The 15,261-nt window shown below is 30.4% G+C and overlaps 1 long non-coding RNA gene across 1 annotated transcript in view; it reads left to right on the top strand.

The window, feature by feature from the left end:
- LOC150099001 (uncharacterized) overlaps positions 1-14,917 on the top strand; it is a 41,468-nt gene extending 26,551 nt beyond the window's left edge. Inside the window, exon 3 of the long non-coding RNA XR_016549487.1 lies at positions 14,832-14,917. This is a non-coding gene — a long non-coding RNA (uncharacterized LOC150099001). The remainder of the gene's footprint in view (positions 1-14,831) is intronic.
- The last annotated feature ends 344 nt before the right edge of the window (positions 14,918-15,261 follow it).

Genomic DNA, 15,261 nt, shown 5'->3' on the forward strand with positions numbered 1-15,261 from the left:
CCTCCGACCAAACGATTAATTAAATCTCGGGGTTGTGAGATTGTCGTCTATCCACTGTACTACAGTACTACCATTTTAAAAATATTTGCCGTTTATTTCGCAATTATAGCTTACATTTTTGAAAAAGTAACCTTATAAAAGCTAATCACGTGTTGCAACTTTTGTAATTTCCATAAAAAATGATAGGCTTCAAAGAACTGCACTTACCATCAAGTTCCGCTTCTATCAAAATCAAAACTCCGGAGAAGACAGAATAAACAAAACTAGAGCACCTGAGTGGTTTTCGAGAAGAAGAATAGAATAATATCTGAAAGGCATAGTGATCTCCTTTTTTTTTTTTTTTTTTTGTGGAATTAATGAAATTGCGCATTATGATTCCCTTCCTAAGGGTCAACCGTGAGCCAACGTTTCTATACAGATATTTAGCGGCGTCTATCGAAACTTACCGCTGGAAAAAAATCATCTTAATATAGTTGTAATGTACTGTGATGATACTAAGCAGAAAATCTACTATTTTGAGTCCTGACACGTGCAATGAAAATGCTGCTACCATCTGAATTATTTTACATCTCATACAAGCGTGTTATATTTTAAATATGCTTCTATCATACACTTTACTTCCTATCTTTATGAGTTCAAAGATTTATTTCAAGTTCTCTTTCTTTTAGATTCCTTTTTTTGCCTAATACACTTTTCTTAGGAGTGCAATGTCCATTAAGTTTTTCATTTTCTATGTGAATGTTGGAAAACATACTACAGTCATATTATAATCACAATATAGAGGAACATAGAACACCATTTTGCGTATAAAATGGTATTCTGTATTATACGATGCTCCTCTACCACCGTTTTTCAATTCCAGTTACTGAAATATTAACTATGAACATTATTGTTGTAAAAGTGATTAATATTCTATCGCATGTAACGAAGAAATATACCTTATTATGCTACTTAGGTCTCAATCTGCATAATTTTAGTGTTTAAGAAGTGCTTTTTGTTATCAGCTAGGTACATAAGAATAGTCATTTCATGTCAGGATCGAACTGTGGGCTTAAAACAATGCAGCAAATATGTTACTCGACTCACATCCATTCAAAATGTATTAACACAGCAAAGCCCTCTCGGATGAAAAAAATAATTATTCCTCTGATAAAACGAAGAATTGTTCTGAAGTTATTACATTATTAAGTTATGATGAAATTTTGGAGCCTAGAAGTTCTAAAAAGAACTGGGCGATGGACTGAGTCCTTGACTCTTTATCCCGTCATCTGAATTAAGAGAATCTGTGTGGATGGAGTGTTATCGGGCTTAAAGCTCCAGTCATGGCTTGGTAACGGGCAATAGCCGAGACTCAGTTAAAACTTTATTGGCTACAGCATTGCCATCCGTTACCCTGGAAGTCGATAGCCGAGAAATATTTTACTATAAACATATAAATTAATCTTATAATAAATACTAAAAGGTGTTGGATTTATTTTCAGAAAAACAAAATACAAACTAAAATATATATCAAAATGTGTATATATCAAAGTATATATCAAACTAATTACATATTAGTATTATTATATATGCTCAATAATATGTAGATCTGTAGATAACACTGTACTTTTCATGGCCTGGCAACTTGTACTTTTCCAGTGTGTTTCATCATCATAGATATAGAGATAATATCTAGATTTATTACAAATCCACATACAGTAAGAGTATTCGGATGTTTCTCTGAGAAAAATCCATATTTTTTTCTAATGCAAAATGAACTCTGTGTAGAAAAATGAACATTTTCCATTTTTCTACACAGTTGAAGAAGTCTCTACTGGAGATAATATCCTATGCTGGTCATTTATACCTAGAAATAGAAGCATTTCCAGCAGAAGATTTAGGATGGTTTGCTCTGTGTAAAATAGAAGCATTTTACAGTTGGGGGGGGGGGGGGTATTCTTGTATAAACAATATGGTGTTATTTCAAGAATTTGTGATTCTATTTAGTATTCCATTGTTGCTTTTCATAACGATACGGTATTGTTGGGGGGAAAATTATATTCTTGTATAAACAATATGGTGTTATTTCAATAATTTATGATTCTATTTGCGTATGCCATTGTTGCCTTTCATAAGGATACGGTATTGTTGCTATGTCGTATTATTAAAAAAATATAGTTTTATTGTTGATAAACTAACATTCGAAAACTGTCAAAATTAATAAAATTAATCTTATCATTTAGATTATCAATTCTGAGTGTAACTACCTCTGGTACATCTTTTTATTAAATTTTATTTTCAACTGATACTTTTTACATGGGACTGCGCACCCAACAAAACGGATTTAATAACTCAAGCAAGTTATTTTCCATACACCCGAATAACCGGAATATAAAAACGAACACTTAGAAACAGGTTTCAATTATCAGTGCTGTACCTTGCTTCATTGGAGATGCTCACAGCGTGTTGGAGATACATTCGTTTTTCAAAGTACGGGACTACTGTTGACCAGCTGGCAGTATGCCGGCGATCCTTGTCCGATTAAAGCAGTTTACGCGGGTCGGTGATCAAGTAAGTGGGCAGTAGCGTAGGTATACCGGTTGGCAACCTTCGGTAATGTGAAGACAAAACTGATCTATATCTAACCTTTCCCTTGTTGTGGAGGTGGTGGAAGGAAACGGTCTTTAACTTAGTTTTTAAGACATCCCCACCATCTTTAGTTGCTTAAAAACAAGCTTAATCCAATTTGTATTCGTCGTGTATGTTTCTAAATATTCAAGGCATGTAGAAAAACGATCACTATAGTTTGCATGATATTAATCTGATTTTATGTTCAAAGTTCGGTGATCGAGGTTTTCACTTTTCCCCATAATATGACTGATCAAAGAGAATTCACCAAATGGATCATAATGATGTTATTATTGATTGTTGCTGATAACAATTACAACAATTCACTTTTTCTGCATGTCATCCAATCATATCACATAAAAGGAACTTTTCTGGTTTCCAATCGATTGTTAGGTCATATAACATTCATTGCTACTCTATGACGCAAAAATTGTGTTGAAACAAGAGCTGTCCTTTTGCATTATGACGAAACTATTATAGATGTGCATGTTTATAGTTTAAAAATCAAACAGTAAGGATTTTTTTTTATTACGCTCCTAAAATAATTGCAATCATTACAAACATGTAATATTTCACCGGATAGTAATTTAAATTTTCTTGTGACGAAACACATTACAGAAGACAAACACATTAGTGTGTTTTAACGATGTGGAACTGCATGCTAACAATCACGCACAGTATTATGATTAACATAAAAATCGGTAATTACTAAAATTAGGCGTTATCACATTAGGAACTTTCTAAATGAGATAAATCTAATTTAGGAACAAAATGCGTTCAATGGTCGCACTATTCTGTACAATCTTCTCTTAACAAGCTGTAATTATACTCACTTAACTTCAGTAATTTACAGTACAAGTTTTCTTCGGAACCCTCTAATGAGAAGACTGACGAACCTTTTGTATTTATTCAATCCCAGACAGAATGCAGATCGCGCTATTAACCAAGAACATTGTATTTAACGTCTGGAATAAAAGCATGGTAAAATTGTGCGGTGCATTATTATAAAGATGCGATTCCTAAAACCAACTAATGCAGTTATTTACTTCTACCACATTGTAGATTTTTCCAAATGATGTAACTAAGGGGCCTATCGGAAGTATTTTCAAATTCATTCTCTTAATTTAAAGTGCAAATGCCTTCAGATTTGCACTTTAATAATTTTAGTTAAAATCATTTTAGTCAGTTTTGGTCCCTTTGTAAATATAAGTAGAAGGAAAGACAGAGAGTAATAATAGCGTTCTAGTTAACTTTGGTCTTCTTAATAATAATATTTACTAACATGTATATTCCTATCTATCATCACTAATAACATTTAAAATTTTCCTTAACTCATATTTTAAAAAGTTCTTAATTCATAGTTTAAAAAAGCACCTTAGCTCATAATTTAAAAAGTAATTTATTCATAATTTAAAAAAGTCCTTTATTCAATTAAGTCATAATTTAAAAAAAGACCTTCATTAATCTGAAGCAAAGAAAAAAGGGGTTGAGAACTTTCAGTGGGGGGGGGATTAAGAATGTTCATTGAAGTTTTCGTCTTAAGGTGAAATACATGAATATAACTGCCAGTAATGTGGAAGGGGGGGAATAAAGATGATAAATGATAAACAGTGTAGATATTGTGGATAATTGAGTTTCGAAATAAAGGTTGATTGACAAGTCAACTTGTTATTATACTGCATACCATAATTTTCTAGATAAAGCAGACTGAATGCACATATCTATCAGAAGAGGGAAATGCGTGTATATGATGCACAGTGGACACCGTTTATTGGTAAATTATGAATTATTTCTATGTAGCTTAGGAATTAATTTTTCACATTACAGTTTGTTTACAAATTGAGCTATGCATGCTCATGGCTAACTAAAGTCGGGATCCGACACCGGTTAAATCAACAGTTCAAAACGAACAGTTTAATACTAGATATTCCACACATCCCCGTGCATTGTTACTCATTGATTCGGAGTCGAAATATATAGGAGTGTATTCGATTCCACAGAAGATGCCTTAATTTGTTCATAATCCAGTTGACTAGCACGCTTTTCCTCAGCTACTCCAATTATTATTCGAATACATTTCTTTTTTATGGCTATCTTAAGTTGTTTGTCTTACAATAGTTTTAGAGAATAAAGATGAAAAGTAGACGTTAGTCTAGCAAGATGTATGAGTAAAGTACAGCTTTATCTTCTTTCTGTAACTACGATAGGCCTCTGCTTTCTCTCATTGGTCACTTAACGTTGTGGGAAACCTGATTGTACAAGAAATGATAGGCAATAAAACGACCAATTCTTTAGAAGTAATTTCTCTGAGTAGTCTCAATTCCTGTAAAGGCAATGTAAGAGATCGTTTGTAGAACAATCAGAGAGCAATTGTTAACGTGGGATCTTTCGCCATCCCCCAAAACAAGATTGAGTGTATTTTGGTAAAAGTTTTTAGTGCCAATAACGATATTTGACCTTCAGATCTTAACACCTTTTCTTGGTATTATAAAAACGGATGAAAGATTAACCAGTTTCAGTAAAACAAAGATTTATTGCGGAAATCGTTGGTTACATGAAATGTTTCCGAAATACTTCTGTTACAAACTATCAAATAACCGAATATCTGCTTTTATAAAAACTACTAAAAGATACGAAGGATACACAACCAAATTACAGTGCAGTAATATTAATAAATATATTTTATTTTATGATATCTGTTTAATGGCAATTGAATATTATCCTAATAGATAATAATAATTTGTGAGTTCAACAAATCCTCATCATCGGCCTGTAGAGTAAGATAGACTGAGAATCAGCAGATAGTGGGAGACGAAATGTAGAATATTATTATGACAAGTATATTCATAGTTTATAGCATTCCTAAATTATGTTCAATTTGCTTTATTCAAAATCATTATAGGTGTGTGAATAAATTTAAATTTAAAGATTATTTATTTATTTTAATTCAAAAATTATTTCTATTATTAAATTTTTTGTTTAATTTTAAATGAAATTATTTTTAAATTTATTTATTTTTAATTTGTCTTTGTTACAATCGCACAAATATAAGCTGCATCAACGCAAGTCATTTTATTTCATCTTTATCAACAATGATCCTTTTTCTGCAACAAAATCCTTTTAAGTATTTCCTATTTAAAAGGATTTTCTGTTCAACTGTATTAAATAATGTAAAATGTATCGCACGCAGCTTTATTTCGTATTTTGTAACCATGTATAGAAGTGCAGTGTTGGCGGAAAAACGTTATTGCTAAGAAATAGTTTAATCATCCATTTACTACCCAACACTGTAAAATAAATAAATAATGTTGCTTAATGTGCCTTATAATAATAATAATAATAATAATAATAATAATAATAATAATAATAATAATAATAATAATAATAATAATAATAATAATACGCATGCGTCATCTTTCAGATTTCTCAGAATCTTTAAATTCTGGGAAATCTGAAAGATGACGCATGCGTATTATTAGCATTTTAGTTTACTATTATATTAGTACTGTATATTATAAAAAAGCATACGAGATAAAGGCAACAGTAAAGAAATAACTGACAAGAGAACAAGATTATTTTTGAATAATTCACATTTATCAGATAAAAAAACAGCGAAAAAAAAAACGATGATAAAAATGTAACTATGATATAGAATAATTCTATAGTTATCGCTTTCTTTTGATATTGTGTAGTGTATCAGATAAAATATTAGTGTACATGTCACTAATTATTCATCTTTAATCATAAATATCTGAATTACTGCTGCGATAATAATAATAAGCTTATAGCTATTTACAAATCTTTCTCCCTTTTATGTTTACTAATACATCGCTAATTTATGTGCAAATTTAAAAGTTTTTATTTGTTTCTCTTGATGTACGCATGCAGATATAGAACATAGAGATGGAGAAAGAAACCTCATAAAGTAATTAAAAATCCTATCTTCATATTCTTGGACATGATAACCGAGAATTTAGAATCAATAATGATAATGATAATAATATACGGTAATTACAAGCCTTAAGGCTCATAAGCCTTCAAAGATTGGCTTTCCTAACTATAATTTTAAGACGAAGTGTTTATGGATAGATCACACAATGTTTGTATTCTTCTCACTTGTTTGCAGGATGGAAAATCCATTTCCATATTTTTCATCCTGCAATGGAAAAACAACTTCCTCCTCATCCGTATGAGACCGGCTAACTCATCTTCAACCGAAGATTCTCGACAAGGCTATACAAGTCCTAAACAGGATTCGAATCCGAGGTATTTCCAACCAAAAGACTCAACCGAAACCGAATGAATTAAGAAGGCTCTGAGAATTTGCAAGTAAGGTTTTTTTTGGGGGGGGGATCACTTTCAAATTAAACTTCAGTTTAATCCCTCTGAACATATATAGAATAAGTGACAACAAATAATCATACACATAAATGTTAACTACAATAATATACCCATACTATTAACTAGGACAGCGCTTCCCAAACTGTGGGCCGCAGCCCCCTTGGGGGTTGTGAAGTAATGAAAACAAATTTAAAATGTTTTAAGACTAAGTAGATATTTTTTATCATAAAAGAAACGTATTTAATTTTTATTATTTTTTTTGTTATTTTTTATATTTTAATGAAAAAAAATCCCACATTGGTGTGATTTTAGATGCTAAAAATGTAATATTTGCATTTGATTTTTGCAATATTCGCTGTGTGTGTTTTGTACTGAATATAAATACAATAAATATTTATAATAATATTCTACATTACGAATTTTGAAATATTTTTATTTTTTCAAAGGGCCCTTTACATCCATAAGTTCGGGAAGCACTAAACTATAGGATGTAAAGGTCCCTTTGAAAAAATAAATAATATTTTTTACACTTTGTTTAGCCTGTTGTTGGCAACCCACAATTTAAGTAATGATTACTGAATTTAAATAATTTCTAATACTATGAAATTTTAAATAAAAATTAAATTTATATCAAGATTTCAGCGTAAACCTTAATTGTAAAAGTGTATTTTTCTGTGCAGAGAAAAAAAAAAGTATTTATTTTAAACGTATTACTCATTTTGTAATTTGATCTTATAAATTCAGTAACTATAAAATAACCAAATTCAATATTATTATAAAAACTTTGTAGCTGATATTTCTAAACAAGTAGCACACAAAAATATACAAAACTGTCACTTTTCCGGAATAAAAATAATAGCTATTTTACATACAGTTCAGTCCTAAGTAAAAGTTATTGTTGAGTGTCGCATACGTAAGAATAATTCTTCTTTATAGCATGTTCATTGTTAAATTTCTGTGATTTGAAAAATATTAATTATATTAAGTGGAAACTTTATAATAAATTATTATTTGAAGTAGTATACTGCATTTAGTAAAAAAAAGTTATTAAAAATTATATTCATTCTAAAACACCATTAAAAATATTAAATGAAATATTATGAAATTTTTCATTCTACATACCTGAAAGTTGTACCGATTTCTATTATAAAAACACGTGCAAAAAGTTTAGAGTGGGTGGTGGAAGCAAAAGTCACTGAAAACAGTTCAAAAATAAAACTTGTGGATAACAACACCTCGTGCAAAATTGATGGGAAGCTTCTGGTTATAAATGACGTATTTCGTAGATTTATGTGTTTTTCTCATTTCCGCGAACAATTTTCTGTCGCTACCAAAAAAAAAAAAAAAGTTCTTTCTTAGCAAATGTTTCTTATCCCAGAAGCCACTGACAGGTCCCTGACATCTTCATACGTTGGCAAGTTGACAGAATAGTCCAATTTAAGGTGAAATTACCGGCACACCAATTGCGAAGGACGACGTGATCCCACATGCGATCAACCTCTAAGGGAAGAAACGGATAACAGCCCGTGATTTGCCGTCAGGATCTGTATGGCTCCGGGAATGCAAGTTACCCTTACTCTTCTCTCCCTCATTGTGTGTACACACGCACGCACACACACACACACACATGCACGTAAGCGGGGGAGAAAGATAAACTTGATTTTTTTTTTCTTCGTTTATTTTAACGAAGCACACATAAACGGAAATTGCAATATTTGAATTCCGGACGCCTGCCGTTGAAAATGAATACTTCATCGATCGAACAACCAGCCTTCACCCTCTTAAAGAGATACTTTAAGTGTTAAAGGTAAGACAGCCTTAAGGCTTACTTTTCACTCATGTGCGTAATGAAAATTGGTTTCTGTATTGCTCGTTCATTTATTATAAAATAGATTGCATTTTATGCTGTTTGGAGATATTTAAATACAGAATTGCCACCTTGCATCAGCTTGCAATTTTATTATGATTTCTTAATTTTATGCACTGTTTATCGGATATTATACTTGTTTATTGTTACGGCAATGAATTTATTTTCTTTTATCGATGACCTGAAACTTATACAAGCAGTTATTCAATGTCGGAAGACGAATTATGAATTTCTTTCAATATATCACAGTATGAGTCGATTATAAAATTATTTTCTGAATAGTTCACGATTCAACAATGCTAATAATATCATTGTTGAATAGTTCATCGTTCAATAATGCTTGTTCATTATTTTCACGATCAATTGTTGAACGGTGAACTATTCTTGCAATAGTTTACGTAGATTTATTTCTAAAAAAAAAAAAAGTGAAGAAGAGAGGAATTTTAATAATTTTGTTTAAGTAGCAATTATATTCTGAATAGGAATTTTATGCCAACTATTAGGTTTTAACATTTATCATTTATAAATATGAACATTTCTTAAGTAAATTTATGTGTCAGAAAATTAATATTAATTTTCATTTAATAATAAATTGCGGAATCATAGTTAATGAGATATAAAGGTCAAACTGCCACTGGTTAAAACATGCTGTCGACTTCATTTTTAATCTGTTGGCTATCACTATTTAGAAACCTTATGATCTCTTAGAAATCTTGTATACTACTGAGATATTAATTTGAGACTGATTACAACTAAATTGATCTTGAAAGAAAAATTAAAAACTTCGTCAAGAGTACTGACTTCAGTTTATAATTGATATCAACAGCAGTTTAACCAAAAGATTATAAGATCTCATAGTTCGGGTGTGTGTATTTATAGGCAGTTATAAATAATTTCATTAATTTAATAATGAAATGATTTATAAGTTGAAATTTGCATTGAAAGACGAACAGTTGTAAGAATAAAACCAAACATTTGGATGATTTTGGTCATTTTGTTATCAAGGCAAATTTAGCAAAACATATACGGAATCAGAATTATATCTTTAAAAAAAAACAACAAATAAAAATTGCTGTTACCCTCTTGTCATGATCAGAGCTTTAATAGCTCAATAACACTTTATCCCTACACTGTCCTCTACAGATAATGGGGAAGATGAAAAGCATTCTTGCTTCGCCCCTTTAAGCCAGTCCTCATAAGGACTACAATTTTTGTTATTCGTGCAGAAATAGTTATATGTGTTCTCATAATGTGTAAAGACGTTGTGCATAATCTTTGTTATACATTTTAAGTTTGAATGTGTTACTTCTATCCATTCCTTTACTATAAAATGACAGAATTGAACTAAATCTTAATTTTCACAAATAAAAATAAAGAGATTTGTGCAAAATGGAACTTTTCCAGACAAGTCTTTATAACAGAACATTCTCCACAAAAGGATTTGTATTTGAAGCGCATTTTGGTTGTTTCTAGCGTTCATCAATTCAATCTGAAAAACAGAAATAACGTTATATGCATATGAAACAGTGTTATTCATGTTATATTTAAAAATATAAATGACAAATGTTTAAATATTTGAGCAAAAGTGTTAAAATACATTTAAAATACAAAAGTTTATATTTAAAATACAAAAATTTATATCCATGAAGCTACTTGCTTGCAATGAAGTATAATTACTTTCTTAGAGGATTACATGCAAATTACTATAAATTTAAATTTCTATTTTATTTATTTATTTTTTTTAGCTACTTTATTTATTTATCGTTTATGAAGTTTCGCCTACTTTATGGCAGTCTGCGTGTTGATCTAGGCTTATTTGAAGTGCCGTGCTATTTGTTTTTACATTTTCGTCCAATTCTACTTAATCTGGCAGTTATTGCATGTATGCTGATGAACTGACCGCGAAGATAAGTTCCGAAGCCTTCTGTGAAATGCATCTATAGTTTAGAATACATTATAAACCAGTATATTATGCTCAATTATACAAATACTATGACTGATTTTTGATAAAGAAGATAGATAGCCATGGAATTATCCTTGTATTTATCTCACGTCTGTAATATTTAAAGCAAAAGAGAATTTTTTTTTATGAATGTCTTTAACTACCCAAATCGTATTTGATATTAAAAATCACCAAAGAATACTCACTGCTGTTTCTTATATCGCACTTCTTTTACGTACATTATACAGGCTTTGATAAATGCCACTGAATACTTGGCGGAGAATTTCAGACAGTTATTATTGGTATTTCCAAAATACAACTCAGGTTTGACATGAATAACTTCTACGCAAACTCAGGTTATGATCTTTCTTTTATTTTTGAAACTGAGCGAAACCTTTTTCTTCCCAACGGCTCTGAAAAGTTGAATGGCTTTTTTTTTTACTTCTGCGACACACCAAAGTCTGTTTTTGTACTGTGCTTTTTTTACGTGAATTGTGAATGACCTTTTATTCACTGAAAATTCTAGGAATAGTTTAGCTGACGTTAGTAAATGCTATTTTTTTTTTTTTTGTTATTTCACAATACACAAGCAAACAGAGCTTTAAGAATAGCCATCCTTTAGATACTATCGCTAGGCACAGTTCCCAAAAGGGAGGGAATAACTTGATTAACTTCAATGCTATTAAAATGCGTTCTGTGTTATTTATGAAAAAAAAAATCATTCTTTTGTTTCCATTTCATTCATTCCTTTCTTGAAAAAACAAACAGATAAAACAATATCTCTTCCAACAAAAATTAGATTTACTCCAGATTTTTTTTTTTTTTTTGTAACAAACGTTATCTCTGTACAAACTCCATCGTGTTACAGATATTGTTGGCAAATCTCTGAACCCATTCTGTTCTTCTTATACTCATTTATTTCCCTGATTAATACAGGATTGATTTCAGCTTTTTTTGATCATAGAAAGCACCTTTTTTACTTATTTTTTTCTAATTTGTATTCTTATTTTTTAGTCATTTTACTCATGTTTTCTCCTACACTGCTTTATGTAGTAACTCCACTTGACATTGTTCACCTAAATCTCCCCTGTTTTTCGTAATTCTGAGTCAAAACCTTCTCAAAACTTGCTCCAAGTATGAGCACTTAAATAAGGTTCACATTTTGTAGGCTTAATAAAATAAAAATAAAAAATAAATAATTCTAAGATTATATTACATATATATAGATAAATAATCCTTTATGTTCAATAATGTTTCAGCATCTTACCATATTAGAATAATGAAATGTATAAATTTTTTTAAATAACACGAAGAAATTTGTGGCTCTTTGTTTTTTATTTATTTTGCTGTTAAGGTTCTGGGACCCATTTTTCGTGGTGTAATTATATGCTAATACAGATATAATTGTCACTGTTTGCATATTTTTCATAATTTATTAATGCATTCTTAATTCAAACTATCTGTTTTAAATATAGAATAGCAATGTCAAATAGACAATAATTATATAGAGGAAAAGGTTTTTTTTTTTTAAGTTTTCGCTTCACATACTAAATGTGGAACTAATGCAAGAACATTAGCGAGAGCTAAAAAAAAAATTGTATTTTATTTTAGTTGATAACTGCGGGCATTGATCTTGCAACTGAAACATTACAATGGATAGACGACTTCCAATACCCATTTTGTACTTGATGGTATAATAATGAATAGTATATCCCTTCCATATAGCATCGTAACGTACTCGTTAAGCAAAATTGCACTGCAGGTGTAATGTAAGTTCACTAGCTTGAGTGCAAATACTAGTTCGTTGACATTAATATGGTTAATAATTAATATCATATGATGATAACAGAGTACTTTTGCACGAGTCTGTATTGTATAAAGCTCCTTTCAATCACGGTTAACAAGTAATATCATTTGCCCATTACAGTATTATGTATTTCAGTAGAATTATAGACTTAAAATCGATCACGAAGTTTGTACAAAATACTCAATTTATCTTAAATAATAAATCAGTCCTTATATCAAGTGGTAACCGAAATTCTATAATGTAATCGATCTATTCCACTGACTAAACTTGTACAATATATTTTGATAACGATATTACAAATGGATAGTGTGAAATTGGATCAAAAGAGAAGTTGAGTTCAAAAACAGTACATCATCCTCTCTGTTCTTTTATTTATTTGTGCTTCTTTCATTTTTAAAATGCTTCGTAAAACATTCCAGATCTTCTGAGAACTGTACAGATGTGGCTAAGTATGTATTAATATATATTTGAATCCATGCATCGCATAGATGTTGAGGGTGAGATACTTACTAAGATAATAAGTTTTTAACGTTATTTGTGTCAGAAAGTGGTGCGTGTTATTTTATTTTATTTATTTATTTTGCTATCATGCTCCTAGAAAATACTGATTCTATTTTAGCATATTACTTTCATATACATTCAGAACAGATTATTAAAACAGCAAAGAAAGTCGTCTAGATAGATTATACTGAATATATTACTTACCATATATTGTCGCTTGCTTATTAGTGATATGCAGTTTGTAATCGTTTCTGAAGAGGTATCTAAAATATTTAATTTTGCTGAATATGAGAACAATCTTTCTTTCTTTCTGATGTATGCGTAAATTATTCAGAGTATACACAAACTGTTCTGATCAGTTGAGGAAGTTTATTCTAAACTACAGAATAAAGTTTATTTTTGGCGCCATATTCCGAGTAACCCACTTTGGGAATTCTTATGTTTGTTCAGGAAGGAAACGTGTTTGTTATCTTAGTAAGTATCTCACCTCGATTAGCGGCATACCACGCAAGGAACTGAAGAAAAAATGCTGTGGGTTTTTTTACGAATAGGAAGAAAAAATGTAGCTCCTTCACATTGAGTCGAACATGACGACAGACTAAATTGTATGGAAGAAAAAACAAAGTTTCAGTTTTAAAAAAATTCCGTAATAGAGGAAAAATTACTAATTCAATAATCATTGCTAGAATTATTACTATTATTGATGTTAGTTTATTTCCGATATAGTAAAATTATTCCATATCGGTTGATTAAAACAAAATACATAAAAACAATACGAAATATAAATTATAACTTTAAAATAATATACTAGTTGAAAAAAAAGCAAATAAAGACAGTACGAAATATATAAATCATCTTATCGCGATAATCCACTAATTTATTTATTTAAAAACACGAAAAGCTCAAAATTAATTATCATCCTTAAAGGGGCGAAGCAAGAATGCTTTTCATCTTCCATTATCTGTAGAGGACAGTGTAGGGATAAGGTGTAATTGAGCTATTAAAGCTCTGATCATGGCAGGAGGGTAACAGCAATACCGAGCCTCAGTTAGAACTTCATTGGCTACAGCATTGCCATCCATTACCCTCCAAGGGTATCCGCAGCCTGTAGCATTGCATTTAATAACCATGTGATAGTAATTAGGAATTGGTTTCAGAATGACTATTCAGTTAATGAAAATATCTTCCAATTTGTAGCATTTATTAAGTCATATATGAAGTTAGTCTTTATATTACAATAATATTGTTTAAAATATTCTTTTTTATATTTTTAAATATAGCCAAAATTGGAAGAAAATTAGAATTTTCTGATTACAATAAATGTGTGCAAATTCTTTACTTAGGGTCTCGGTATTTGTCCATTTTTCAACCATCATGATACAATATGAACTTAATCCCACTATCTATAATATATATATATACCACTTTCGTTTTTTTTTTTTTTTTTTTTTTTTATTGAGAATTCCTAAACATCACTATCTGAGCTCCATCAATTATAATTTTGTCCATCTGATACTTCGCTGGTGTGAAAGCATAAACCTTGGCGCTATTTTCAGATAAAGTTGTCTTCGTTTTCCATGCATTAATACTAAACTATCTACTTTTGAAATTTTTGTGTTGGTGATGGCTATCCTGCTTTATTTCCTCCATGGCCAGATGTTGGCAACGACCAATAGAACTGATTTATGTGTTCGCTTGATTTGAAACAGTACCCGGTGTTTTATGAAAAGAGGGAAACTCTGATACCTGAATGTGATTTATTGCAGATATGCTGTCATATCAGACTCTAAGGGAAAATACAGACATATGAGAGACGACCATTAAATCAGCCGACCATTTCAAGTGACAGCAAAAAGCCTGACACAAAAAAAGAAAGCATCTTAAGAAAAGTGAGACGCAATGAACAAGAAACAATAAAGATTTTGGCATCTAATCGTCAATATGAGGAAGTGCTTCCGAACTAAGATGTCAGGATTCAGACCGGTCAGTCTCACTTAGAATTTTCTTTAATAAATACGTGAATTTTAATCAACATATTATTCGGGAATTGGATTTAGTTTTGACATCCTCAACTGGTTCGCAACACTCAAGTGCAATGTTATGAAGTTCAAAATCAGAGTTAAATTTTAACAACATTCATTAAATCTTGTGTAGTGATATTTTAACTACAAATTTTTAGTATCGACTAAACATCTG

The sequence above is a fragment of the Typopeltis vanoorti genome, chromosome 15 (genome assembly GCF_054136105.1).
Source record: "Typopeltis vanoorti isolate ZY-2024b chromosome 15, IOZ_Tvanoo_1.0, whole genome shotgun sequence".
NCBI classification, from domain to species: Eukaryota; Metazoa; Arthropoda; class Arachnida; order Uropygi; family Thelyphonidae; genus Typopeltis; species Typopeltis vanoorti.